Below are 26,634 nucleotides of genomic sequence, written 5' to 3' on the forward strand. Positions count from 1 at the left end.
CAGTAGGTTCTTATTAGTTATCTGTTTTACATGTAGTAGTGTGTGTATGTCAATCCCAGTCTCCCAATTTATCCCTACCCCCCTTATCCCCGGTAACTGTAAGTTTGTCTTCTACATCTGTGACTCTACTTGTGTCTTGTAAATAAGTTCATTTGTACCCTTTTTTTTAGATTCCACATGTAAGCAATATCACAGGATATTTGTCTTTCTGTGTCTGACTTCACTCCGTATGACAAAGGCAGAAGGTAGCATGAACAAAGGCATGGCTTTTTGGGCTTTTCTTGCTAAAAGCAAGGTTGTTCACCTGGTCTGATGGATACCAGGTTACAGTGTGAAGTATATAAGCAAGGGAGAGTTCATCAGAGGTGTTTGAACACAGAGCAACAGCACGGAAGTAATATTTTGTGTCAGTTAATCTTATGGAGTGGGGAGAGATGAGAGTCAGGCAAGACCAGCTATGGGAGGAGTTGGCAAATTTTCTCTGTAAAGGGCCAGAAAATAAGTATTTTAAGTTTCAACGGGCCATATGGTCTCTGATGCAACCACCCAACTGCTGTTGTAGTAGGAAAGCAGGTAATTGGTCAGTGAATGGGCGCGGCTGTGCGCCAATAAAGCTTTTATCCCCCACCCCCCAAATCTGAGTTTCATCTAATTCTTCCATGTCACGAAATAGTCATCTGTCGATTTTTTTCCCCAACCATTAAAAAAATATAAAAACCCTTCTTCACTTGCTGGTTGGATTTGGCCCACAGGTCATGGTAATAAGTCAGGTGTGAATGACAAGAGACTAGAACAGGATGTCTGCGATGGAGATAGAGAGGCAGGGAGTTGATGCCAGGGGCGCTTTGGAAAGAAGACACTGATTAGATAGAGGAGATAAGGAGAGGGAAGAGACCAGGGGACACCCAAGTTTCAGGTTTGGTGCCTTCCCAGGTTTGGTAAAACTGGTCTTGTTTTACGTGGGCCAAGAATATGACTTGATTCTGGAGAAAAAACCCAGAGATACTGATTCCTTAGGGGCTCCCAGACTGTCAGCACCATGAATTCTCCCGATTGTCTCACACATATCTTTGCTGCCTTGGCCTTCAGGTGCTTTAGGCAGGAGGTGGCTGCTGTAGCTGGGTCAGTGGGCCCACCTCTTTGTCGGGGCACAAGAAAAGTTTGTCTTTTGGATAACTTTTTTAAAAAAATTATTTATTTATTTGTTTATGGCTGCATTGGGTCTTCGTTGCGGTGTGTAGGCTTCTCATCGCTGTGGCTTCTCTTGTTGCGGAGCACGGGCTCTAGGCGCTCGGGCTTCAGTAGTTGTGGCACGTGGGCTCAGTAGTTGTGACGTACAGGCTTAGTTACTCTGTGGCATGTGGGATCTTCCCGGACCAGGGCTCGAACCCGTGTCCCCTGCACTGGCAGGTGGATTTTTAACTGCTGTGCCACCAGGGAAGCCCTCTTTTGGGTAACTTTGGATGTAGTTTCAGACTTACAGATAAGTGGTAAGAGCAGTACTGGGAGCTCCCTTGAACCATTCCCTAAATTTGCTAATTAGGTTTTATTAATTATTTACACTTTGCCCCATTTGCTTTATCATTCTTGCCCTGCCGACCTGGGTTCACATTCCAGCTCTGCCTTTAGTGGCTGTGGAATCCTGGACCAGTGTCTTAATCTCTCCAGGCCTCGCCTGTCACTTCCCTCTTATGGTCCTCAGTAGAATTTGATGAAATAAAATACACGAAATGCCAAGCGTGATATCGCCTGGCTGGTAGCACATGGTCAGTAAATGTTAGTTCTTTTCCTTCCTCAGCAGCCCTGGAAGAAGTGAGTCAGTGAAGGAAGCAGGGAGGAGCAGGGGAAATCCTGAGTCTAGGTGTAGAGAGAGGGACAAAAACAGTGTGTCAGAGATGTGACCATGAGAAGGAGTTGTTTATTATCAAACTTTGACACTAAGATGAGGGTTTAGTTTTTTTGTTTTCTTGTAACTTTATTTTGATATAATTTCAGAAGAGGCAAGAATAGTACAGGGAGCTCTTGTTCCAGAAACACACATTGTTTTCGTTTTGCCCCATTTGCTTTTTCATATTTTTTCCTTCTCTTTGAATAAACTAGGGACGTTGACCCCTCAATAATTGAGTGTTTTTTTCCTAGGAACAGGGATATTCTCTTAGATTTTGACAGGGAACCTCAGGTTCTAAAATTGGGAAGTGGCATGGTGTGAAAGTACTTGGGGAAGATGGGCTGAAGTCCAGGGGTCCTGTGGGCGGGCAGTTTGGAATAATTTCCACTGGAGGGTGATGAGGGCAAACTGTGACCAGAAGTGGGAAGGATACAGACCCAGGAGATGTTTAGTGGAGTCTTGGGATCGGGGACAGGGAGGGGCAGGGAGTAACTGCGCTGCTTTCTGGCTAGGAGAGCAGCACGCATAACTGAAGAAACAAATTCAGCTTTAGTTTATACTTGGGAAAATGAAACGTCTCTCTCTGCTTTTATTCATATTACAGTCTAAGGAAGATAAAGGCCCACCAACTCCTGGCCAATGGGGATAGAGTATCTGCTGCATTCTTTTTTTTTTTTTTTTTTTTTTTCTTTCTTTTTAAGATTTTTTTTTTTTTGATGTGGACCATTTTAAAAGTCTTCATTGAATTTGTGACAATATTGCTTCTGTTTTATGGCTGCCAGGTATGTGGGGCCTTAGCTCCCCAACCAGGGATCGAACCCGCACCCCCTGCATTGGAAGGCGAAGTCTTAACCACTGAACCACCAGGGAAGTCCCTCTGCTGCCTTCTTAGAGGAGCAGTACTTCAGGCTTTGTCATGAAGCTAGTCAGTAAAGACGAGCATTCAGGTTAGGGTTAGGGTTAGGGTTAGGGTTAAGTCTCACATAGACCTAGGAGTCATTAGTGACAAAGGCAGGTGGTAGTAAAGGATGGTGGGAAGCCAAGGACCAAAACCACTCTTGGGAAGGCGGCTGGGCAGGATCCACAGGGAACCAAGGAGAGGAGTGCAGACCAGAGACAGAATTGGGAGGGAGGGAGGGAGAGCACCCAAACTGAGCTCCAGGAGCCGGGAGCGGGAGTGGTGGGTGCTTGTGGGGCTCTGTATTTTCCAGTGCAGGAGCCAGAACTTTAAGCAAGCTTTAAGGAACGCCCTGTGAATAATGCCACCCAGGGTGCTAAACCAGATCAGACTGTCAAGGGTTTAAAATTAGCTTCCCAGTGCCTGAGTGTTTTGTGGAAGAAATACCTCAGGGAGAATATATCAAAGAAGGTGTCTTAGATTCGAGCTTATACTAAGTATTAAAAGACCCGCCCCCTGCCCTTTGTAAAAGAAATGTGTTACAGGGAAGATTGTTCTAGTCTCTCTGGCTTTAAAAATTCCCAGCTCTAAAAATCTTGTTATAGGAAAGTCTTGAATCCCTCTGGAGTGTTAGGGGTGAAGTAACTATAGGGTTATATTTTGTTTCTACAAACATGCATGATCATGTTTTGTGTACTAAACACTGGGAGTGTAGGAGTGAACCATGGCCTGCCAGAGCCTGTTCATACCTTGTGGTTAAATTTTCAGGAATTTTGCAAGTTGGTTGTTAAATACAGCTATTATTAAAAATTAATTCTAGGGCCTTCCCTGGTGGTCCAGTGGTTAAGACTCCGTGCTCCCAGTGCAGGGGGCCTGGGTTCGATCCCTAATCAAGGGACTAGATCCCTCATGCCACAACTAAAGATCCCTCATGCCGCAACTAAAGATCCCTCATGCCACAGCTAAAGATCCTGCATGCTGCAACTAAGATCCAGCACAGCCAAATAAATAAATAAATATTTAAAAAATTATAAACTTATAGTTAAATAAATTGTATTGAAAGCAAAGGTAACAAATACTCAAAATTCATTACTTCCTCATTATTTTAGCATGAACTATGCTCTCAGGTCTCTTGCCCCATATGGTGGAAATACTGTATAATTGTGAACTACAGTACATTTCCTCCCAGCTCTGTGTTCAGAGATGTACATAGCTTGAATTTGGCCATGGTGGGAGTATTTACACCCCAGAAACCAACAAACACTACACATCAGGGCTTGATTTGTTGTTTTGTTCACTGTCTAAGAAAGTGATGAAAAAATGTTAACATTTGCAGTTTAAACTTAAAGTGTTTTGTGTCCATATCCAGTACATTGTGAATAGCACAAAAATTTGAGGAAATACTTCTTTTAGTATTTGAAAAACTAGGGTCCAATTCAGCAAAGAAGCTGCTTATATCATGTTTGATATACATGTTCTTTTTTTTTTTTTTTTTGCCTATGCTTCGCAGCATGTGGGATCCTAGTTCCCCGACCAGGGATTGAACCTGAGGCCCCTGCAGAGGATGTGTGGAGCCCTAACCACTGGACCGCCAGGGAAGTCCCAAAATAAACCTTTTTTTGTCCAATTTTGTTTCACTCCTTAAGGTAAATGAAAACTGACATTCACTTTATCAGTTGAGTCCATGGATTGGCCATAGATATGAGTTAGACAAAAAAAATCTATGACAGGTTTGTCCGAGAGTCAATTGACTATATGGAATTTACAGTAAAGAGCATTATATATTTTCTACTCTATTACTTATTACTATATATTTACTACTACTACATATTTTATTACTATTATATGCTATACCTCTTTAATATTTATCTATTTATTTGTTTTTGGCTGCGTTGGGTCTTAGTTGCATCGCGCGGGATCTTTTCTGTTGCAGCGCGGGCTTCTCTCTAGTTGTGGTGCACAGGCTCCGGAGCGCGTGGGCTCAGTAGTTGTGGTGCGCAGTCTTAGTTGCCCCTCGGCATGTGGGATCTTAGCTCCCCGACCAGGGCTCCAACCCATGTCCCCTGCATTGGCAGGTGGATTCTTAACCACTGTGCCACCAGGGAAGACCCTTGTTGTTTTTTTTATATCCACCAGCAAAGCATCCTAGAATTCAGGTTTAGAAGAGACTGCAGACAGAGACTATATCACCCTGATGTTTAGGGGGTGTGCTGGGCTGGGAGAAGGGGCTGGAGAGGGCTCCCTGTCTCCTCTGGGCTCGGACCGGCTCACAGAAGTCCCTGAGTGCAGTGGGGGAATTCCTTTAATGAAATCTTTGGTGGAAAGACTCAACACCTCTGTTCTCTTTATTTTATCAACATTTGTTGAGTACCTACTGTGTGCCAGTCCCTGTGTTACTTACGAGAATACAGTGACAAAAAAGACGTGGTTACTGCTCTAAACAGTTTTATTATATAATTCACATACCATACAGTTCATTAAGTGTAAAATTAACTGGGTTTAAGTATATCCGCAGCATTGTACAACCGTCACCACAATTAATTTTAGAACATTTTTATCATCCCCCAAAGAAACTCTGTACCCATAGCAGTAACTCTCCACTTCTATCCAGTCCCTCTCCCACTAGCCATAGGCAACCACGAGTCTACTTTCTGTCTCTATAGATTTGTTATTCTGGACATTTCATATAAATGGAATCATACAGTCTGTGGTTTTCTGTGACTAGATTTTTTTCACTCAGCATAATGTTTCAGAGTTCATCCATGTTGTAGCCTGTATCAGAATTTCATTCCCTTTTATGGACAAATAATACTCCATTTTATGGATCTACTACATTTTCCTTATCCATTCACCAGTTGATAGACATTCGGCTTTTTGCTACCTCGAATAATGTCACGATGAACATTCGTGTACAAGTTTCTGTGTGGACGTGTGTTTTCATTTCTCTTGTATATATGCATGCCTAGGAGTGGAATTGCTGGGTCTTGTGATACCTCTGTTTAGCATTCTGAGGAGCTGCAGAACTGTTTTCCAAAGTGGCTGCGCTATCTTACATTCCCACCTGCACGGTATGAGGCTCCCGGCTTCTTCACATCCTCGCTACCACTTGCTATTCTCCTTATGGTTCTAGCCGTCCTCGTGGGTGTGAAGGGGTATCTCACTGTGGTTTTGATTAGCATTTTCATAGTGGTTAATGATGTTGAGCATCTTTTTGTGTGCTTATTGACCATTTGTATATCTTATTTGGAGAAATATCTATTAAAATCCTTTGCCCATTTAAAAATTTGGGTTACTTTTTTAATTATCAGGCTGTAAGAGTTCTTTATATATTCTGTAAATGAGTTCCTTATCCGATATATGATTTGCAAATATCCCACTCTGTAGGCTCTCCTTTCACTTTCTTGACAGTGTTCTGTATTTTTCAAAGTATAAAAATTGTTAGTTTTGACAGGTCAAATTTGCCCTCTGTTCTTGAGTAAATCCAGATTTACATGACAAATTTCTATGCTTTCAGGTGTTTCTGTTATATTTAACAAGTGTCTACAGTTGAATAGTCTGTAGTCAGTTTCATAACCTTTAATACTTAGACCTTATGTTGGTGACTTTGTTTTAGCTTTTTAGAAACTTAAAATCTTATGAAAGCAGAGACTAAGGCATATAGACTCTATAGCATTTTACTCACTATGTTGCTGGTAAAAACAGCCATAAGCTGATGACTCTTATTTATTTATTTATTTATTTATTTTTTGCGGTACGCGGGCCTCTCACGGTGGTGGCCTCTCCCATTGCGGAGCACAGGCTCCGGACGCGCAGGCTCAGCGGCCACGGCTCACAGGCCCAGCCGCTCCGCGGCATGTGGGATCTTCCCGGACTGGGGCACGAACCCGTGTCCCCTGCATCGGCAGGCGGACTCTCAACCACTGCGCCACCATGGAAGCCCGCTGATGACTATTAAACACACTGATTGGGGGCCAGGCTTCTGGGAATAGCTGGAGGTTGGACATGGTATACTGAGGTTGTATTTAAGCGTAAGTCAGGAAAATGGAGCAGTGTCACTTCCCATTGTAGTCTTAATTCTCTTGTGTTATCTAGTGAGATTTTCAGCTCTATTTACTCTAGTATAGGCATGGAATTTAATAATTAGAAGTGTATCTGGGTTATGGAGATAAGTTACCACAATGAAAAACGTGAACTACCTCCTGCCCTGATCCCTGCAAGATACTTCAGCAGTCTACCCTCTCCCTATGCTGTTCAGACAAGTCTAAAAAGCAGTAAGACATCTGACTTAAGTAATAGTGTTCTGTTGGCTGTCTCATTTGCTCCCTTCCTACCGCCTGCATAGCAGTAAGTAGGGTAGTATGTCCCCTTGAGAAGGGAGCCAGGTCAGGAGGTGGGCTGTCTCTGTCCAAGGTCGCATTCCCACTAGTCATGGGGATGCTGGGGTATCCTTGGGGGGACATACTTGGGATTACTTGCAAACGTGGTTTTTCAGTGCCTCATTTGTTCTGTATCCCTTTCTTTATCGGGTATTTCCATTTCTAAGTTGGGGTAAATGAATGTGTTGATTTTTTTCTTTGTATGTAATCTGAACAAGTGGGTATAAACCATGTAGCTGGGGCCTAGAGGGTGTGTGGAGCATAGGAACAGACATGTGAGGGAGAGGAGACCTGGGTAAGGACAGTGAGGAAGGTGAGAAGTCCTGTCTGTGCAAATGCAGGACAGTTGTGGGGTTTATGAAATAGAGTGGGAGTCAAGTAGGGTGTAAGACAGTTTGAAAATTCCCAGGCTTGTTCACTGTTACCCGTGAGGTATCAGAATGCCTTTTTAGCAAGTGTACTTGCGAAATGAAGCATAGTCGCGCGTCCCCACTTTGAACAGAGCTACCTGTGATCAGTGGGTGACAGTGGGTGATGGTGGCATCTTGGATTGCTTCTGGCCTTTCTCTTTTGCAGAACTCAGAACCCTCCACATGGTTTTGTGATCACTAGGTCAACCCAAGACTGGAAGTTCTGTCACGGAAGTCACCCTTGGGATGTTTTTGGAACATCTTTACCTGATTTGCTCTTGGTGGGACAGACACCTGAAGACGGCTGTGATGTGGTTAAATGTGAGGGCTCCAGAGCCAGATTGTCTGGGTTTACTTCCATCTTCTACCACTTAGAACTGCGTGACCTTGAGTACGTGACTGTCCTGTTTCTTGACCCAAGAATGTGGATAATAATATCTATATCACAGGCTTATCGTGAGGACGAAGTGAAATCTTGCGTAGACTTCATCACAGAGTGAGCCCATATTAAATGTCAGCTGCAATAATTGCTGCTGTTCTTGTTGCTGTCGTTAATTTGCACCCAGCTCTTATAAGTGAAGTGGGTCGTCAGGTTGGGTGTGAGAAGAAATAGCAGCAATCTAGTGACTCCGCTTGTTGGGCTCCTGCGTGTTAGGCCTGCGGTGTGGCTCTTACATGCCTTAGTCCATTTACTTCTCGTGACGTCATGCAGGGCAGTTTTATCACATCATGGAGGGCCGTGCTCAGGTCAGACAGCTGCCTACACTTGACCACCTCATGCTTTCCTTGTCTATGGCCAGTTTGGCAGCCAAAGTAACAGGAAAGTCATCCTTTGCCCAGAGCCCGTAATATCAGCTACTCACATAAGATGTTGCCTGAAGGGAGGTAAGATTTCCAGAACATAAACTTTTTGGGGAGTGAGTCTTTTCTGTTGTGATGATTGAACAGTGAGGAGGAGGAGAACCTCAGGCGCCTCATCTTTTAAAAAGGCCCATGATCACCAGGTGCCTATTGGTCTTCCTTCCACCCACAGGCAGGTACCCACAGCCTTAACTGAGACCCCAGCCTGCGGGGTGAGGGTGGAAGGGGGCTCGGGCCCCATCCTCCACTATCATAATACAGGCAGCTTCAGGATGGGTGCAGGGCCTTGGGTGACCTGCCTGTGTCCCCGTCCCTCTGGGGAAGGAACGTGTGCTCAGTTACATATTCTCTAGAGACAAGGCCCTTATCAGGTGAATAATTTGCAGAAATCTTCTCCCATTCTATGGGTTATCTCTTTTTTTTTTTTTTTAGCTGTGTAGGTTCTTAGTGGCGGCATGCGGGACCTTCGTTGAGGCACCCGGGGATCCTTTGTTGGGGCACGGGCTTCTCTCTAGTCATGGCATGCGGGGTTTCTCTCTCTAGTCATGGCGCGCAGGCTCCAGGGTGTGTGGGCTCTGTAGTTTGCGGCCCGTGAGCACACCAGTTGAGCTGCGGGCCCAGCCGCCGCGCAGCACGTGGGATCCTAGCTCCCCGACCAGGGATCAAACCCCTGTCCCCTGCGTCGCAAGGTGGATTCTCTACCACTGGACCACCAGGGAGGTCCCTGTGGGTTGTCTTTTCCCTTTTTTTGATGGTGTCCTTTAAAGCCCAACATTCCCTTGCCGCCCGGCCCCGCTGTTTTTCCCTGTTGGTGAGGCTTTGCATGTGTGGGATGCCACAGATGTAGAGAAGAGGGGATAGCAGCCCCTCCCCTGTGCACTTTCCCCTCCCCCTCAAGGTCACTCAACCTGAAGAAGAGTTAAGATTAAAGACCCAAGTTAGTGGGCACAGGGTCAGGGTGGAGCTCTGCCTAAAAGAATCCGGAACTGCAGCCTGGTGTGGCCACGCAGGTGAGCTCGGAGCAGCACGGTCCAGGACTGCCTGGCGCTTCAGGGGCCGGGCCTGGGGCCCTGAGCGGCAGACCCAGCACAGTAGGGTGCTTCCCCTTGGGCCCGGCGGAGCCAAAGACTACACAGCCGCCAAAGACTACACAGCCGGCGGCTCAGGTTACAGTTGCTGTGGGAACTGTGACCTTTGCATTTCCTGGCTTATGCATGGAATTTCAGTTGCGTAATTCTACAACAACTTGGATTTTTCCTCTTCTCACCCTCCTTCTTGGCATTTAATTTTTTATCCCAGTGAGTGAGATCTGTAGCCCTCTGCCTGTCTGTCTCCTCCTGGGGCAGACAGTCTCACTCACACTCCTTTCCAGGCCGCTCACCCAGAGTGTGCCAGGCAGGAGACCGGCCAGGGCCTGACCGGTGGGTACCTTCCTGTTGTCCCCTGCAAGGCCCTGAGGCTGGGCCAACCGGCCTGGAGAGGCTTCTGGGCTGGACTGCTGTGCGGGTGTCCAGGATGGGCCCAGCTGTCCCTTTGTGTGTATTTCTCTCAAACAGGCCTTGCTCGTTTCTGCTTGTGCACTTGAGCTTACCCTGTTCTGTGGGCCTGGAGCATCCTCCCAGGTGGCTGAGCTAAATTCTCCCTGAACTTCAGTTTCCACTTGCAGTCCTACCCTCTCTGGGAAACCTGTCATCACTACTATGGCCTAAAATTACCCCCTTCCAGGGAACGACATACGACTTGAACATTTCATTTGGCATTTAATTAGATACTGTCTCAGGATATTTTTCTTGTTGGCTCAAGAACATTTGTCATTTGGGGTGGAGGGATGGTCTGTTTTTTTTGTTTTTTTCTGTAAGATTCTTGAGGGCCAAGGTTTTAAGTCATTACATTGCTTGTTAAATGGTCAGTGGTTTATATTTGAATGAAGCGTGTGTTCTCTTGGTGTCTGCCATGAGGAAGGCATTGGGCCGAGAGCTATGAGGGACACAGGAAGAAGCAAGGTCCTTAAATCCACTTTCCTTAAGATGCCAAGCCTGGCTTTGCATGATGTGGCCTTGCCTGCCCTGCTGTCCTCTTCTTCCTCTCCCAGTGACCTTTAAACCCAGAGTTCCTGGAAGGCCCACGTCTGTTCTCACCTGATGGCCGTGCACCTGTGCCTCCTCCTGCCCCTGCAGGAAGCTCCCGCCTTCCCTCAGCTCCACCCTCCACCTCAGGCAAGACAACACTTCGCTCCTGCTGCCTTCCTGACCACCCCAGCCAAGGGTCCCTTGTGTTATTTCCTCTTACCTTCTGCTCTTCTCTCCCCCTCAGACCTCTTCACGGTATGTAAGTATGAACTTGTTTTTCTGTTTGTGTGTTGACATTTTTGTCCTGGTGGTTGTGTCCACCACTGCATTTCCATCCAGTATAGGAGACATTTTGTTCACTTCTGTACTCAGACCCAGCGTGATGCCTGGTGTTTGGTAGACTCACAGTAAATGCTAAATGACTGAGTATTCTTAGAGAAACAGATGTATTTTTTTTGAGAGACAAGAAAGAAATGTAAAATGACTAGCGATTTATCGTATAGATTATAGTGCTCTGGTTGGCTTGCAGTAGACAGGGCTATGGAACCGGCCAGTGCCCCTCTCTTGAGATACAAATGGAAACTACTTTGATCTCAGCACAACACATGAGCTTTTTTCCTTTCCTCTTTCATCCTTCCATTTCCCTCTCTCCTTTATTCCTTTTTTGGCTTGTCTTAGAAATGATTTAAGGCAACTTGGGCCCTTGATCTGTGCTGTGGGTGAGGCAGGACTATTATTCTGTTCTGTGTAATTCTAGACGCTTATTTTGGGACCTGTGGGACACTCAGTTTTTCCTAAACTCTCAGAATCATTTTTGAGAAGCAACCTTATGCTACTGGCCAGAACAGCGAGGCGAACGGGAGCTTGGAGTCTCATCACTCTGCCGATTCCCCTCGGGCAGATTGGTGTGGGTATGTGTGCTCTCCCTAATCTTTTAAAGTGGACTTAATATTCAGCTTTCCCGTGTGCTGGAGACTGTCTTAAAATAAAGAACCTGAAGGCCCTGGTGAAGTAATGTCTCCAAAATACTTCAGACTCATCAGGGAAGAAAGAAGTGCTGTGTAAACTCAGAGTGTAATTATTAATCATACTTTCCTTTGGTCCTCTTCTCTGCCCTGGGTTTGCCTTCCGTGGCTGCTTGGGCTCCAGAATTCGCAGACGGAAAGTCCCTGGGCCGCCTCTCCCGCCCTCCTGGCACAGGGGCCCGGACTGCACAGAAACGCCACTCTGAGGGACTGGCCTTGGTGTGTAGAGCGGCTGTGTGACCGCGCCCCAGTTCCATGGCATCTCCAGCTGCCTTCCAGGAGAGGGGCGGCTCTCCTGCTCATTGTCGGATGGAGTTGGAGTTCTGAGTCCTTGAGGAGCAGTTTGCCGGCGTGGAGCCCACACGGGGGTCTCCATTCTCTACCCCAGGCCACACTGGTCGGAGCTTCCGTTGGGGGACAGATAAAGACCCTCTGCAATCAGAACTGTGTCCGTTCACTACAGTGGCACGTTGTCTTCCTTGTTTTCAAGCTTTAGTTTTTACTTCTGAAAAAGCATCTGATTTCTATAGTAATAACATACATACATTAAAAAAAATCCAAATTAAAAAAAAGGCCAAATTCAGAAGCAGAATTTGATAATTTTCCCTTCACTGCCTTTTCCTCCCCTCCTCTATCCTGAGAAGTCCTATCCCCTAATGCCTGTAGCATTCCTGGCATACAACAGGTGTTTTCATGGTCCTTAAATTGGGGGTAGTGAGAAGAGGTACCAAGTCCTGCTGTCTAAGCCATACAATTTATCATTGTTCACAGAAGTGTAGAATAATATTTTATTTGTTGTGTCTTCCTTGTTCCTATTTATCTTGTCCTCTATTTCAGCACCGCACCCCACTCTGAGGTAGTGCTTCCTGAACTGTGTTCCACGGACTGTTAAAAGGGGTCTGGAGAAAAGCAAAAGATGTTCTTAATAAGATGATTGAATTTTACTCAAGTTTTTGGTAGGGGGGAGGATTTTATTTATAAACCTTTTAAAAACTAGTCATTTTTGCAACAGTTCATTTACCCATGAGCCCTTTTGATTTGATTTGTGATTAATAAAATACATAATAAATAAAATAATTTAAAGATGTATCTAAAATGTTGAATTCATAGTTTGGATCCTTAGGTGTTTTCTTATTTGTCGTCCCATGCTAATCTAAGTGTGCTTCATACCTCTTGCGCTCCTTTACTGATTCCTTCTGTAAATTTTAACTTAAAACTGCTTTGTGGTCAAATCTGTTTGAGGAGCGCTGCACTCAGTCTTACCTTGGTACTCCCTGTGGTATGGTCGTGGGCACCGCGGCATTATCTGCTCTCTGGGACACCGCGGGCTCACTTCACCATGGTTACTTATTTTAGCCTCACCTCAAAATCCTTATCTCCCTATGAGGCAAATAGTATTGGTCTCTGTTTTACAGCAGGGAGATGGGGCTTCAGAAGCCTGCCTTCACTGACTGAGGCCCAGTGGTGGGTGGGTCTCAGATTCAAGTCCAGATCTGTGGACTCTGGAGCCCGTGCTCTTCACACAGGAGCTCCTGGCATCTGCAGTACTTGTCTTTTGAGCAGCTGTGTCCCTTCCGGACTGGTGGGTTGAGTTTGTGCCCAGGTCACGGTCCCCTCCTCCCGCCAGCGTGCCTGCAGAGGAGGCTCCAGGCTCGGGTTTGAGCACGCGCTCGCCGGTCACGTTCCCCCTTCCCTCCGCCCAGCTTCATCCCACCCGTCCTCCAAGATCTCTTTAGTTATAATAGTTAACTGTTTGTTGTAATTAAGTTAGCTAAGTGTTTATTGAGTTGAATCTGTTAGAACTTTGTCATCTAGTCTCTACTCGCTTCTGAACTACTATTGTCAGTAGGATTCTCTGCCAGTGATTCCCCATGCTTTGGGCAGAGTCTGTGTGTGTGTGTGTGTGTGTGTGTGTGTGTGTGTGTGTGTGTGTGTGTGTACTGCCCATCGGCCAGTCTTGTGGATCTATTGAGTAGATTCATCAAACGTCATAGCTTGAGTTAATGACATCGCGAATATATATGTTCTGCTTTTTCTGCAGTGCACGTAGATGCTGTTGTGATTAACAAAATACAAATTCATTGGAAAATGTTGAACTCATAGTAGTTTTTTTTATTGTTAGGCATTTTTTTCAATCAACAAGGTATTATAAGGAATGCCGTATATCACATAATGATCAAAAAAGAAATAGTTGTAGGTAAAAAGGAGTTGTAACTGAAAAAAGCTGGAAACCCCTGGCTGTACCATTCATTTCGCGGTTATGTACTTTTTTGTGTTTTTAGTTATTTTGTGTGTTGTCTTAAGTGCTTAGCTGGATCCTAAGCCCCGTGAGTGTGGGACCTTTGTCTTACACGCCCTCTGTGCCCCTTGGTGTGCTTGCACATAGTCAGTGCCCAGGAAGTGTTTTCAGATTTGGTTTAGTCCTTAGATCCTGTTTTCCCCGTTCCACTCTATTATTCTACTTCCTTGAGCTCCCTCTTGCTTTTCTTCTTTTGTCTAGTTTTTACAGGTAGTCCTCAACCTTCAGTAGTCTTCCATCACTTAATTGCAGCTGTTTGTTGTGCTCCAGCTGCATAGTCAGCAGACATTAGGCAGGGCTGTGGCCCGGTATGTTATCATTGAATTAATTATTTATTGAGCATTTTTGCCAGGCATTGTGGAAAACGCTATAGAGATGCATTCTCTCATTTACTTCTTAGAAATACCCTGTGAAGTAGGTACTATTTTCACCTCCATTTTACAGGTGTGCCAACTAGGAATTGGACGGCTGAGCGCGTGGCAGTCAGGATCCAATCTCTGTCTGACTCCTAAGCCTGTGCTCGGAAGCCTTCTGGTGTCTGTGCCTCCTGAGATCCTGCATGGTTGTTCCCCTAAGGAATTTTCCGTTGGGAAACAGAAACAATGGCAAACAATACTGCTTGGATGTGAGTAAGTATGAAATTGTTTGGAACTGCGAAGGCGCCCAGAGGCGGAGGCACTCAGGAAGGGCTGGGGGAGGCGAGGGGCTCTGAAACATGGCAGGGAGATGAGCACGAGCGGATTCAGGTGCTGGGAACCACGTGAGCCATGTCCGAGTGAGAGGGATGTGCCCTGGCGTGGGGTGGAGTGGGGTTGCCAAACTGGAAGGAGGGCTGGGTTTCTTGGGGAAAGTGGGAGATGAGATCGGGTAACTCAAGCCAGAGGGACTTGAAATCACACAGGAGACACTATGAGGGATAATAAGTCTGAAGGTTTTTGAGCAGGACATGACAGGGTAAATCCTGTTTAAGAGCCACGACGAAGTGGGCAGCAGATGGCAGATTCCTCATGGCATGATGGTTCTTAATTCTTCCCTGCCTGTATGCCCTTGGGACCTAGTGTCCCCTCTTCTGGTCCTGGGAACAGCCATCTGTACAGAGGTCCCTTGTTGGCTGATCAAGCCGCCCTGGAGTATGGAGAAGTGAAGAGTGTAGAACTTGGAGGTCAGAGACCTGGATCCGATTCCTGACCCTGTCTGTCCCTATAGCTTACTAGCTGGACGAATTATCTGACCTTTCTTCATTCTTTTTTTCCCCCATCTGTAATTTGCAGGTAACCCTATGATGACTCACAGGGTTGTTTCAGGATGAAGATCTAGCAGATGTAAGTACAGAGGCTGTTTAATCTAATGGTTCCAGACTTCCTGGGGTTAAGTGCCAGCTGTATCATTCACTGTGTGACTTTGGGCAAGTTACTTAACTTTTCTGTGTCTCCGTTTTCTTATCTATAAAATCAGCCTAAAAATTGTACCTACCTCACAAGGAGAATTAAATGAGGAAAGATAGGTAGCTGGCTCTTAAACATGCCCGGCATGTGGTAATGTGATGAATAAATTGCAGCTGATGTTTTTGATAGTATCATTATTACTACCGTCACAGTACTTGGTTTGGAGTAGGGACTTTCTTTGAGGCAGGAGACCAAAAAATAAAGCCTCCCAACTATATGGTAAGAAACTACCTCTGATCGCTATGTGGAAATGATGTGACTTCAGAGCTTCTCTTAAGCACTGAAATTATAACCATCTTGTGCCAATTTCAGGATCTTTTAGAGATCCCAGGTATTACTGAAATGCTTTAAAAAGTCAGCCATTGTTTTCTTTTCTTTTCTTTCTTTTCCGGGGGGAGACGGAAGGATTTATTACTTGCAGCAAGTAAGGAGAATACTGGAGATCTTTCCCAAAGCAGTGTCTCAGTCATTGTTGTTTTTTTTTTTTAAATAAATTTATTTATTTATATCTTTTATTTTTGGCTGCGTTGGGTCTTCGTTGCTGTGCGTGGGCTTTCGCTAGTTGCAGCGAGCAGGGGCTGCTCTTTGTTGTGATGTGTGGGCTTCTCATTGCGGTGGCCTCTCTTGTTGAGGAGCATGGGCTCTAGGTGCGTGGGCTTCAGTAGTTGTGGCTCGTGAGCTCAGTAGTTCTGGCTCACGGGCTCTAGAGCACAGGCTCAGTAGTTGTGGCACACAGGCTTAGTTGCTCTGCGGCATGTGGGATCCTCCCGGACCAGGGCTCGAACCTGTGTCCCCTGCATTGGCAGGGCAGATTCTGAGGACACCAGGGAAGTCCTCAGTCATTGTTTTTTGATATAGGACTCTTGCGGTTGCAACACTTCTTAGGCACAGAAATACTCCCCTTCTCTCTTTTTTTAATATTTATTTATTTAGGCTCCTCCGGGTCTTATTTGCGGTACACGGGATCTTCGTTGCAGCATGTGAGATTCTTAGCTGCCGCATGCAGAGTCTTGGTTGTGGCATTTGGGATCCAGTTGCCGGCCCAGGGGTGGAACCCAGGCCCCCTGCATTGGGAGCGCGGAGTCTTACCCACTGGACCACTAGGGAAGGGAAATCCCTCCCCTTCTCTTTTAAACAAAGAGGGAGGGAGGGAAAGGAGAGAGGTGAAGTCTGGATTTCCTCTGGCCGCACAGTTGCCTCTGTCCGAGGACTTGCTACTGCAGGGCAGGGCAGGAGACACCTGCCTGTACGGGCAAGGTCAGCTCTGCTGGATCTGCCCTGGGCGTGGGCAGTGCAGAGGCCCCACAGTGAGCTCTGCGCCTGCTTTGTGCCCCTTCAGGCGGGACCTTTCTGTTCAGGACTGTTTCCCTTCCCCTCGACCCAGACCTCAACCAGCCATGTTTAGCTTTATAGCAGGACAGTCACACTCAGCAGCCTTCTGGCTGCTTTGAAAAGCCCTCAAGCCCTGTTCTTGAACCAGCAGTTGTGTCTGAGTCTTGAATTTATCTGTGTGGAGCAATTCTTTCCTTTTATTTTATTTTTTTTAAACAAAACTCAAATTGTTGGACCTTATCCTTTGTAGATGAAGTGAGAGTTGCTTTCTGAGGACTGGTTCATACCAGAAACCAGCTGCTTTTAAGTTGCTGCGGATCTTTAAAGGGACAGTTGATTTGTGGATCCAATTCCCTGGCCACACAACCTGGGTGTCTGTAGGATTCTGGTGTAGGCTGTGACAGTGTTGAGGTGGGTGACAGCTGGCAGAGGTGTGAGTCTGGTTTTAAGACTTTCATCTCAGGCAGGGTCAAAGTCTTGTGGAGCTAATCCCTTTGACTCCCCTGCCCCCCGTTACGGTTGGTAATAAGTATGGACATGTGCCACGTGCAGAGATGGTGGACAAGACCCAGATGCATGCCTTAGCCCCGTGGGCAGATGCTCAAACAGAAGAAGCCTCGTTTGAGGGCAGTGGTGTCTTACCTGGAGCAGTATCCTCCATTAGCAGTTCCTTTGTGACTCACCAGAAGACTGGGCTTGTGCATATTTGGCCTCACCCGTGCAAGATCAAAGTGCATCAGAAGGATGTGCAGGAGGACAGCCGGTCGGAGCAGGCAGAGTGATACAGCAGACTGGGCTTGCTCCAGCTTTGCCCTCCTTGGTTCTCGCACTGGGGCTGAGGAGGAGAGGCGGGTTTTGGGTAATGACTGGCTCCTCCTTCATCCTTGTGAGGACACGGGATTCCAGCTCACTAGTGTACTGCTTTGAATATACTCCACTTACAATGTCCTGTGGCTTGGGCTTAGGAAACCAACCTGCCTTTGCCTTGGGGACGCATAGAAGGGCGTCTCTGTGAGCACCTTGGTCGTCATTGCCATTGCGCTGAAGAGTCTGAGGGGCTCAGAATTGCCCTTTGTTCTAAATGCAGCGGAGAGGGGCCACATCCTTAAATACACCCCTAGGTACCTGACCCTCAGCTGGCTGCTCAGTTGTCTGAAGCCAGGAGCATCTTCCCTGGGAGGCTGATGCTCAGTGTGTGGCATTTTGGAGTGTGGGTTAGGGTGGGAGATGGCAGAAGAAGCTTTCATGGCTTCCAGTGCATGTGGCCGTGTCTTCAGCAGAGCCTGTGTGCTAGGTTTGTCGTGACCCCTGGGGCTTATCGGGCACTTAGAGGGTGAGAGAGGGCTCAGATGAGTGAAAAGCCTTCCTCAGTGCCCGGGGGGTCAGAGGTACTTCGAGCCCCTGCCCGTTGTCATCACCTCCTTAGGCTCCCGCAGAAGGAAGGTGTGCTTGGCCGTGGCAGGGTAAGGAATGGCGATGTAGGCCCGTTGCGTGTTAACAGCGGTCTTGCTTTACTGCTTGGGAGATAGTTAGGAATTTTCAGATCTTTTCATCCATATTTATGTAAAACACAGGGAAGCAAAATAATTCCGTGAAGGACTAAAGATGGCTGTCATTTCATCTCACGTGTGTGTGTCCCTGACAGAGTCTTCCTTTAAGCATTCTGTGTCTAGGAAAGTTGTAGATAAAGTTAAGCCACTGATTGGGATATAAAGTATTTATTAACCTTTCCACCCTTGAACAGAATGCAGGTAATAAATAAAGTCAGCAGTTGGTTTGTATACCCTCTATAGCTAATCTGCTTTGTTATCTTTCTTCAGAATGTCTTTGGAAATCGCTTATCTTCTATGTCTAAAACTACACCTGCCATAATTGGTGCTCAGTATTGTAAGGACTTTCCCTTTTTAGATTACGGTTCCCATTGCTATAGTTCTAGTCTCTTCCCCCTTCATTTTATGCCCAAGTGACTGTCCAGGCCTCCTGGACATTGCCTGGCTGCAGTTCCATTCTCCTTGGTACCACCCTTCTGGCTGTGGCCGAGCCATCCTGCTGCGAAGCTTGAGCTGCTGCCTGCAAGGCCCCCATCAGCTGTTATACCTGGCTCTGAAAGCCCACAGGCAGTTGTCACCACGCTCCCAGTCCCCTGCGTGCGCTCTGCTGAGTGCTGCCTCTGGCCTTGTGTGTGCCTCCTCTGTCTCTTCTCTGCTCCCCCGAATCCTAACCATCCTTACTCCGATAGCCTGGCCACGCAGTATAGGAAGCATTTGCTCGTTTGCTCTCGTGCCTGCGGTACTTTCCTCCTTAATTGGATTGTACGCTTCTTGAGGGTGGGAATGCTGTCTTGTCTGCATGTCTCTTCCAGGGGTCGTTGTATGTTGGCCACTTTGTGAGCAGTCAGCAAACACTTGATTGACACGCTTACCATGATCTTACAGTCATTGGCCTAGAAAATAATCAGTAAGAAGCACTTCCCTACCGTTGCCCCATTTTGAATTCTTTTTTCTGTCTGTCTTATTGTCTGTCTCAGGCTGAATGTTCAGGACAAGGTTGTATGGATTTGGCTAGGAAAAGAAACCCCAAACAGTATATTTTTAAAGGTGAATCTCATGGAAATGCCAAGTACCCTTTTGCTCTTTGGAAAGTGGAGTGGAAGAGGAGAGGAGTAGGTCTAGATGGGTGATTTGGTGATGGTGGTGACGGCACGTGTGGGTGGGGATGGAGGCCTTCCCTTGAACAGGAGATGCTCTTGAATGGCTGAGGACAGGCACAGCCTGAGGGGGCATTTGGGGTGCAGCGGCTGCTCTCTTGTTTTCCCCTTCTTGTCTCCATTCTCCCACCTCCACCCCCAGGTCTGGGCCGCCTCCTCTGTGTTGGAGGTGATACTGCCTCCTTAAGTGGCACAAAGTGTGGGGAAGAGACTCTAGCAATTGGGGAACGTGCTAAGGATGTAGACCTTCTCTTTATCAGGAGCTCCACTGAGCTGTTCTGGACCTGTTCGTGGTTGATAAAGGAGCAGATTCTGTGGGTGTGAGACCATGTGCCCATCTACTTAGCGAAGGGTCACAGGGCCAAGAGTATAGGAAGCAAAGTGGGGGTGGGGTGAGAGGCTGGATCCAGGGTCAGCTCTCGAGCATGGGGGAGGGCCTCTGCCAGGGGACCAGCTTTGCCAGGTGTGACGCTCCTGCACAGTGAGATGGCCAAGGGGTTACTTCGTCTGTGCGTGGGCCACCAGTGGGACCCAGCAGGAAGGAGGTTTATGTATTTGTTCTTTATTTATCTTTTCAGCTCCTCGGGCTCTCTTATTCTCATACCTCATATTTTATCCATTAGCAAATTCTGTGAACTCCACTTTTGTATTCTGATCCGGAATCTGACCACAGCCTACAGTGATACCGCTTTAGCCAAGTCACGGTCATCCATCCCCTGGATATTTGCAGTAACCACCAAACCGGTTTCCCTGCTTCCACCCTTGCACCACTAGATGTATTGTCAGCAGCCAGTGGTCCTCACAGTGGCCTGCAAGGTCCCACACAGTCTGTTGTCCCCTGGCGGCACTATCCCACCTCCAGTCTTGCGTGCTCTTCCCTTGCAGGTGATCCCAGACCAGTCTGGGTGACAGCAGCCACCCTCCCCAGCCAGCACCTCCCGTTCTTCTCCCACACTGCGTTTTTCCTCCACAGCGCGTGTTTCCCTCTAACATGTGGGTGTTTGCTTGCATGCTGTCTCCCCCACTAGAGTGAAAGCTCCTTGAGAACAGGAGTGTTTGTCTTATTCACTCTGATCCCCCGTGCTAGGCACGTGGGGAGTGAACAGCATATACTTGTTGGCTTCATTCTCATCCATTTATTCTGCATCCGTTATGTTCTAGGAACCAGGCTCTGGGGCCTACAGTGTGCAGACACACACACACTGAATAAGACATGCATCCCCCCGCCCCGCACAGTGGGCTCACTGCCTAGTGAGAAGCAAATGATGAAGTAACGACAGACAGAGTAGTGGAAAGGCAGGGAAGGAGGGCCGATAAGCCTCTGTAGGAGTAAGGATGGAACTGACCATGCTGCACAGGGTAGGGCGGGGGTGCCGCGAGCTGCCTGGACCATCTCCACCCTGGACGTGAGGACCACTTTCCTAGAGCCGGTCTGCTGCTGTTGTGCACATCTGCTTTTCATCTTTTCCTGTGAGGCTCAGAGAGGATTGCCAGCTGCCTTTTGCTAATCAGCCAACAAATAGTAAACACTCTTTGGCATACAAAGTACGCTTCTAGACACCAGAATGCTAGTGGATATTGAAGGCAGGGAAGGTGTCCTGAGTTTTTTCATTTTCATGTCAAATGAGTCCGTTTCCTGTAAACTTTCCTTTTAAGGTCTGTCTTACATGAAGTTAGTTTTCTTTTTTCTATACTCTTTCCAGGGTTTTTCCTCCCTTTATTGATTTATGTTTGTTTTTCTGTTCTAGAAGGATTCTGTCCCTACCGGGAGGAATTTATTTCCTTAACCTACCTAATATTGACTTGCAAAAACCATCCTGCCCTCTCCTCCCTTCTCCAAAGGGTAGGCAGTCATTGTATATCACACATGGTACAAAATGGGCCCTAAGGCCAGGGCTGCCACCACCTAAGCCCCCTTCTCATGGTCCCTTCTGGCCCTGCTGGTCGCAGCATGTTGGTGGTATGGTCCTCTCCACGGATGGACAGTTTAACTTGACCTTGGCTTTGGGGCAGAGGAGTGCATCTGCTCCAGCTTTAACAGGAGAAGAGGGTGAGGTTGGGCCAGCAGGGGAGGCACCTTTGCAGGGAGGACACTTTCCTTCTTCTATAACTGCCTCTAGCCCTTGTTATCTCTGACTGTTAAGCGTTTGCATTTTGGGGAACATAACACCACGTGGACTGAGCACCTAACCCGAGTAAGGGTTTGTGCTAGTTGGTGAGTTAATGGACAGAAGGGTTAGAGGTTTGCTGGCTCTGCGTTGGCGGGGCTTTTCTGCAGGAGGTGGTAGTAGATGAGCTGGCCTAAAAGTGTTAGAAGTTGAGGGTCATGGGGTTTGCATAATTTTAATTGGTGATGAAAATCTGTAGGTGAATATCACCCAAGAGGTCAAATCATGCCACCTCCCTGGGTTGGTTTATCCTGAGAGTTGAGTTATGGGTAACGTGGAATATTTAGTTGCTTGGGGATGAACCTACCTTCCTCTTAACTCCGAGCAAAGCTCTGCTCTTTTTTAGTAGCAGGGCTTACCACTTAGGAAAGTCCAGCCAAAGTCGTTCTGTGTAAGCGGCCCCGTTGGAGTCTGTCCTGTTCTCCATGCAAGACTGTGTACAGTTCTGTCTCCTTCAGAGCGTCCCTTAGTAAATAAAGGTTAGTGTATCTGTTAGGGTTAGTTTTAAAACTGCTGGGAATTGCAAAATATGGCTTAAACATGAAAGAAGCTTTTCTCCATTATGTAAAGAGGCCTAGAGGGGGGAGGCTCAGCCAGTAGCCATTTCCATGGTCATCAGGACGTTGCCTCCTTCTGTCTAAAAAGATAGAAGTTCTGGCCCTATTAGCTGCAGCATGTGGTCCACTCCATGGGTTGACAGGTGAGAGTTTAACTGACCTAACTCCACTGCCCTGGCACATGATTTCCATCCTTTAGGTTACCTGGTGGTCAGACATGGCTGCTGGAGCCCCAGCCATCATATTTCTGTTTCCAAGAAAAACACAAAACAGAAGAAATGAAGAGAAGGACAAAAAGTTGCTCTCCCATGTAAGACGACTCCCTTAAGGGAGTCTTTCTGGAAGGCTCACACACCTCTGCTTATATCTCATTAGCCAGCACTTAGAAAAGATGGTCACAGCTAGCTTCAAGGGAGGCTGGGAAGTTTGGTTTTGTACCATTGCTGGCCCTGATCAAGTTGGGGTTCTGTTGCTAAGAAAGAAGTCTTGCTACAGTGCGTGAGTGTGTCTGAGCTCTTTGCTGTAGCTGGCATGTCTCACATGAGTGTGCCCTGCTTCCTGCACACGTCCGGAGGGACAGTGATTCTTTCTCCGGATACTGACTGGTTGTCCTTGTGTCTCTCCTTCCAGCTGAATGATAATCCAGTTGCAGGAGTCAGTTGGCAGCCTGGTAGGTAAGAGGGGCATGTATTTCTGGAGGTGATGTCTTAGTTGGCAGCAGTGGCAGCTCAGGCCTGGGCACACCTGGGAGGTTGCTGTTCTAACATCTTGGGGCTCTTCCTCCACTTCCCTCCCTGAACCCTGTTTTGTTTAGAAGCTGTGATCGTGATGTGCGACCCCTCTTGGCTTCGCTGTGTCACTCACCGTTGCAGGTCCTCGGAGGAGTGGGTGCGATGTCAGTACAGTGAGAAGCTGATGTGTGTGTCCCTCTGCGGCTGTGTCTCCTAGGAGGTCAGGGTTACAGAGGACACACTCAGGAGTCCGTCTTCCTGCTTATTTCTTCCACCTTGCACGTACACATTCACAAACACCACCTAACGGTCCAAGGTTTTGGCTTATGACTAAAAATCTGAAATTCCTAAATTCTCTGGACCCAAGTCCTCAGGAAACCTGGATCCTATGCTCAGCTCAGTGAGTTAATTGGAGTTCTCTCAGATCTTTTCCAGTTGAAATCCTCAGCAGCTCTGTGACATCAGCTGGGGACTTTTCGGGCAGGAGATGTATTTCCACCTCCCACCCCTGGCTGAAGTTGTCTAGGAAATTGTCCCTGACACATTGAGATGCGTAGCAGATTTGCGTTGAGCTGTCAAGAGAATTGTGGGGCTCATCTTAGAAAATGTTGCTCTCAGCAGCTTGAGAAAGTGTTAATTTGTAAAAATCAAACTAACATATTATGGGATGCTGATCGGTGGGAATCACTGTGAGCGAGCGTAGGAGGCTGTCTTGGCTCTTAGATTTTAGTGGGTTCTCAGCTGGGCGCCTTTTTAGATGCTTTCTGTTTCTCCTGCTGCACTAGCTTCTCCCAGTGCTGGTCTGCCTGCTAATCCCTGGCTGCACTGATAGTCACGCCGCCCTCTCCTGAGCAGGACAGAAGGAAGGCTCCCTGTAGAGAGGGGTGGGTGGGCATGTCTTCCACAGGAATGCAGGGATAGAGAGGGTGCGGGGGCGGAGCAGACACACTCTAGTGCGGGTTAGGGTGGAATGGGGTTAGGGTTAGGGATAGGGTTAGGGTTAGGGTGGAATGGGGTTAAGGTTAGGGATAGGGTTAGGGTTAGGGTTAGGGGTTAGGGTTAGGGTAGAATGGGGCTGCAGCTCCCAGTCCCCGTCCAGTGCTCTGATTGTCTGTCTCTCCGAGAGGTTGAGACTTGAGTAACAAAACCATGATCTGAATCTGATTCTGTTTGACTCACGGCCTATGCCCTTAACCACGTCACATAGCTGCTGCTTCCTCTTTATTTCGTTCATTCAACGAGTGTCTGAGTGCCTCTGTGTTCCAAGCATGGTTCTAGGTGCTGGAGACGATAGCAGCAAGCCAAACAAAGAAAAATCCTTACCCTTGTGGAGCTTATTTTATAGCAGGGGGTAACTTCCCACCACCTTTCACAGTCAGTTTCCTAACGTGATATTTTGTATAAACACCACACTTCTTCCCCAGAGTGTTCCTTAAATGATTCTTCTTTTTCTCAAGCACTAAAACTAGGGGTTTCTTGTTTGTTGGCTATTGGAATATTGATCCCTCCCGTCCCCTGCTCCCAGCATCACAACTGGTTATTGGGACAGCTAAGACACAGCGCCTTATGGGAAGCCTGGGGCTCCGGAGGTTACCCATATCTGGGGCCTGGCTGTGCCTGTCATTTCCCTTCTTTCCCAGGGAAGGGTGTTCCTGGCTTACCTGGAGTTGCTTTGTGTCCCCCACTCCCGTCCCCTAGCTGTTGTTGTTGTTTTAAATTTATTTATTTGGCTGCATCAGGTCTTAGTTGAGGCATGCTGGCACACGGGATCTTTCATTGCAGCGCATGGGCTGTTCGTTGCAGCACGCAGGCTTCTCTCTAATTGTGGCGCTCGGGCTTCAGAGAGCACGAACTCAGTAGTTGCGGGGCATGGGCTTAGTTGCCCTGTGGCATGCGGGATCTTAGTTCCCCAACCAAGGATCGAACCTGCATCCCCTGCATTGGAAGGCAGATTCTTAACCACTGGACCACCAGGGAAGTCCCCCCTCAGTTGTTTTTGAGGGCTGGTTTCAGAGGTTCTTGTGTTCAGTTTATTTTAGGTGGTCACGTTCTTAATTTTTTCTACTGGAGTCTGGTTCTGGCCTTATGGATACAAGAGAAGGTTAGCTGAATGTTTTTGTCTGTCTTCAGATCAGGTTCAGGTGCCTGGAGACAGGCGACTTCCCTTCTATAGGAAAGAGGAGGGAACATGTCACAAGATGACTTTCCACTAAGACTAGCGCATTTGTGAGATCTCTTGGATGCAGGTTTTCGAATTCAGTTTCCTGACGTGAGGCTGGAAGGCAGACTCCCAGCAGCATCATCCTCATCTCCAGGCTTTATTGAGTATTTTCTGTGTGTCTGGCACTGTGAGAGGGATTTTACATATGTTCCAGCCTCCTCTGAGGCCAGAAAAGGAAACAGGTTAAGAAACTCCCGCAGAGCCACGTGGATGGGGAAGGGACAGAGTTGGGGTTGAACTGAGGCTTCCTGGGCCTTACGCACGTCGCGCACGGATGGTTGCCTTCTGCTCGTCAGGTGCTCTGCTGGGACCGTGCGCCTCAGCTCTGAGTGGGGACCTGCCAAGCGGGACGTGCCAGCTTGTGTGAGTTCCTCTCCTCAAACGACAAATCATAAAAGCTCAGGGTTTTTGCAGCGTGACTGATTGGTTGTTTGATGTTTTCCTCTTTCTGTTTCCACTCCTCCCTCCCTTCCCCCAAATGTACCCAGGTTGGCTTAGGTCTGCCTTCTCAATTCTAGAATTGTGGCAAACTTTAAAAGGCTGGGAGGTTAGAATGTGGTGGGAGATTTGAGGAGGCTGCCTTTGCATGTCGGAGCTGGTCACTTACTCCAGAGGTTTCTAGTCTGGATGCTGGGACTTAGCGGTGCATTAAGGGAATTAGAACACACGATTGTCTAAAGGGTCTGTAGGGAGGTCCATGGGTCTTGGAGGTGCTGGGCCAAGCACCTAACTATTTCAGAGAAGCTTCTGCCTGTTCTGGGTGTTGGGGACTGGCTGCCTACAGGAGGTCTAATCACTTAGCTAGTCCTGGCCTGTCTTTACAGAAAAGGAAGCTGAAGCCTTGCTCGCACAGCTGGTGTGGTCCAAGGAGCTGTCGGGTCAGTGCTGCAGTCCTGTCCACCCTCAATCAGCTCCACCTAGGCTCTCGGGTTGGTTCACACAAGTGTGAGTCCAGTGGTTTGACTCTGCAGGGCACCTTTAGGAAGGGTTAAAACATTGAACCTCTAGGGCAAATTAGGAAGTTGCTCTCTTATTTTACCATAACAGAAAAATGTTTAACTTCGTGGCAACCTTGAGCCATGGCTTTCACTCCTCCAAACACACGTATTTGGTGTTTGACCTTGAACAGGCCTGTGGTTTCTTCTTTGTGCTTTGAGTTTTTCCTTTGGTGAAAGGGATATTAAATACCAGATATAGACAGCGGGGTGCTGACAAGAAAGGGAGAGTGTCATAAAGGGCCTCTCTATCTCTCAGACCCTTTAAGAGTAAGGAATTGTTTTTTATAGTGCTTCACAGCTTGGGAAGCATTTCACAGACATTGCTGAAATTGATTTGCAATAGTAGGGTAGGCAGGGCTTGCATTGTGATTTCCATTTTGTAAATGTACAGGTGGATTGAGAGCAGTTGTGGGGCCTATGAGACGAGCCCTGGTTCAGCCCCGTAGGGTAGGCAGGGCTTGCATTGTGATTTCCATTTTGTAAATGTACAGGTGGATTGAGAGCAGTTGTGGGGCCTATGAGACGAGCCCTGGTTCAGCCCCGTAGGGTAGGCAGGGCTTGCATTGTGATTTCCATTTTGTAAATGTACAGGTGGATTGAGAGCAGTTGTGGGGCCTATGAGACGAGCCCTGGTTCAGCCCCGTAGGGT

At 47.4% G+C, this 26,634-nt stretch overlaps 1 protein-coding gene across 1 annotated transcript in view; it reads left to right on the forward strand.

Moving 5' to 3' along the window:
* The first annotated feature begins 10,705 nt into the window (after nt 1–10,705).
* Nucleotides 10,706–26,634, forward strand: part of MICAL3 (microtubule associated monooxygenase, calponin and LIM domain containing 3) — a 154,090-nt gene continuing 138,161 nt past the window's right edge. Inside the window, 4 exon segments of the mRNA XM_024733153.1 lie at nt 10,706–10,761; nt 14,271–14,455; nt 15,098–15,148; nt 22,666–22,705. The gene's annotated coding sequence lies outside the window, so the exon portion shown is untranslated.

The sequence above is a fragment of the Neophocaena asiaeorientalis genome, unplaced genomic scaffold, assembly GCF_003031525.2.
Source record: "Neophocaena asiaeorientalis asiaeorientalis breed wild unplaced genomic scaffold, Neophocaena_asiaeorientalis_V1.1 scaffold150, whole genome shotgun sequence".
Taxonomy (NCBI): domain Eukaryota; kingdom Metazoa; phylum Chordata; class Mammalia; order Artiodactyla; family Phocoenidae; genus Neophocaena; species Neophocaena asiaeorientalis.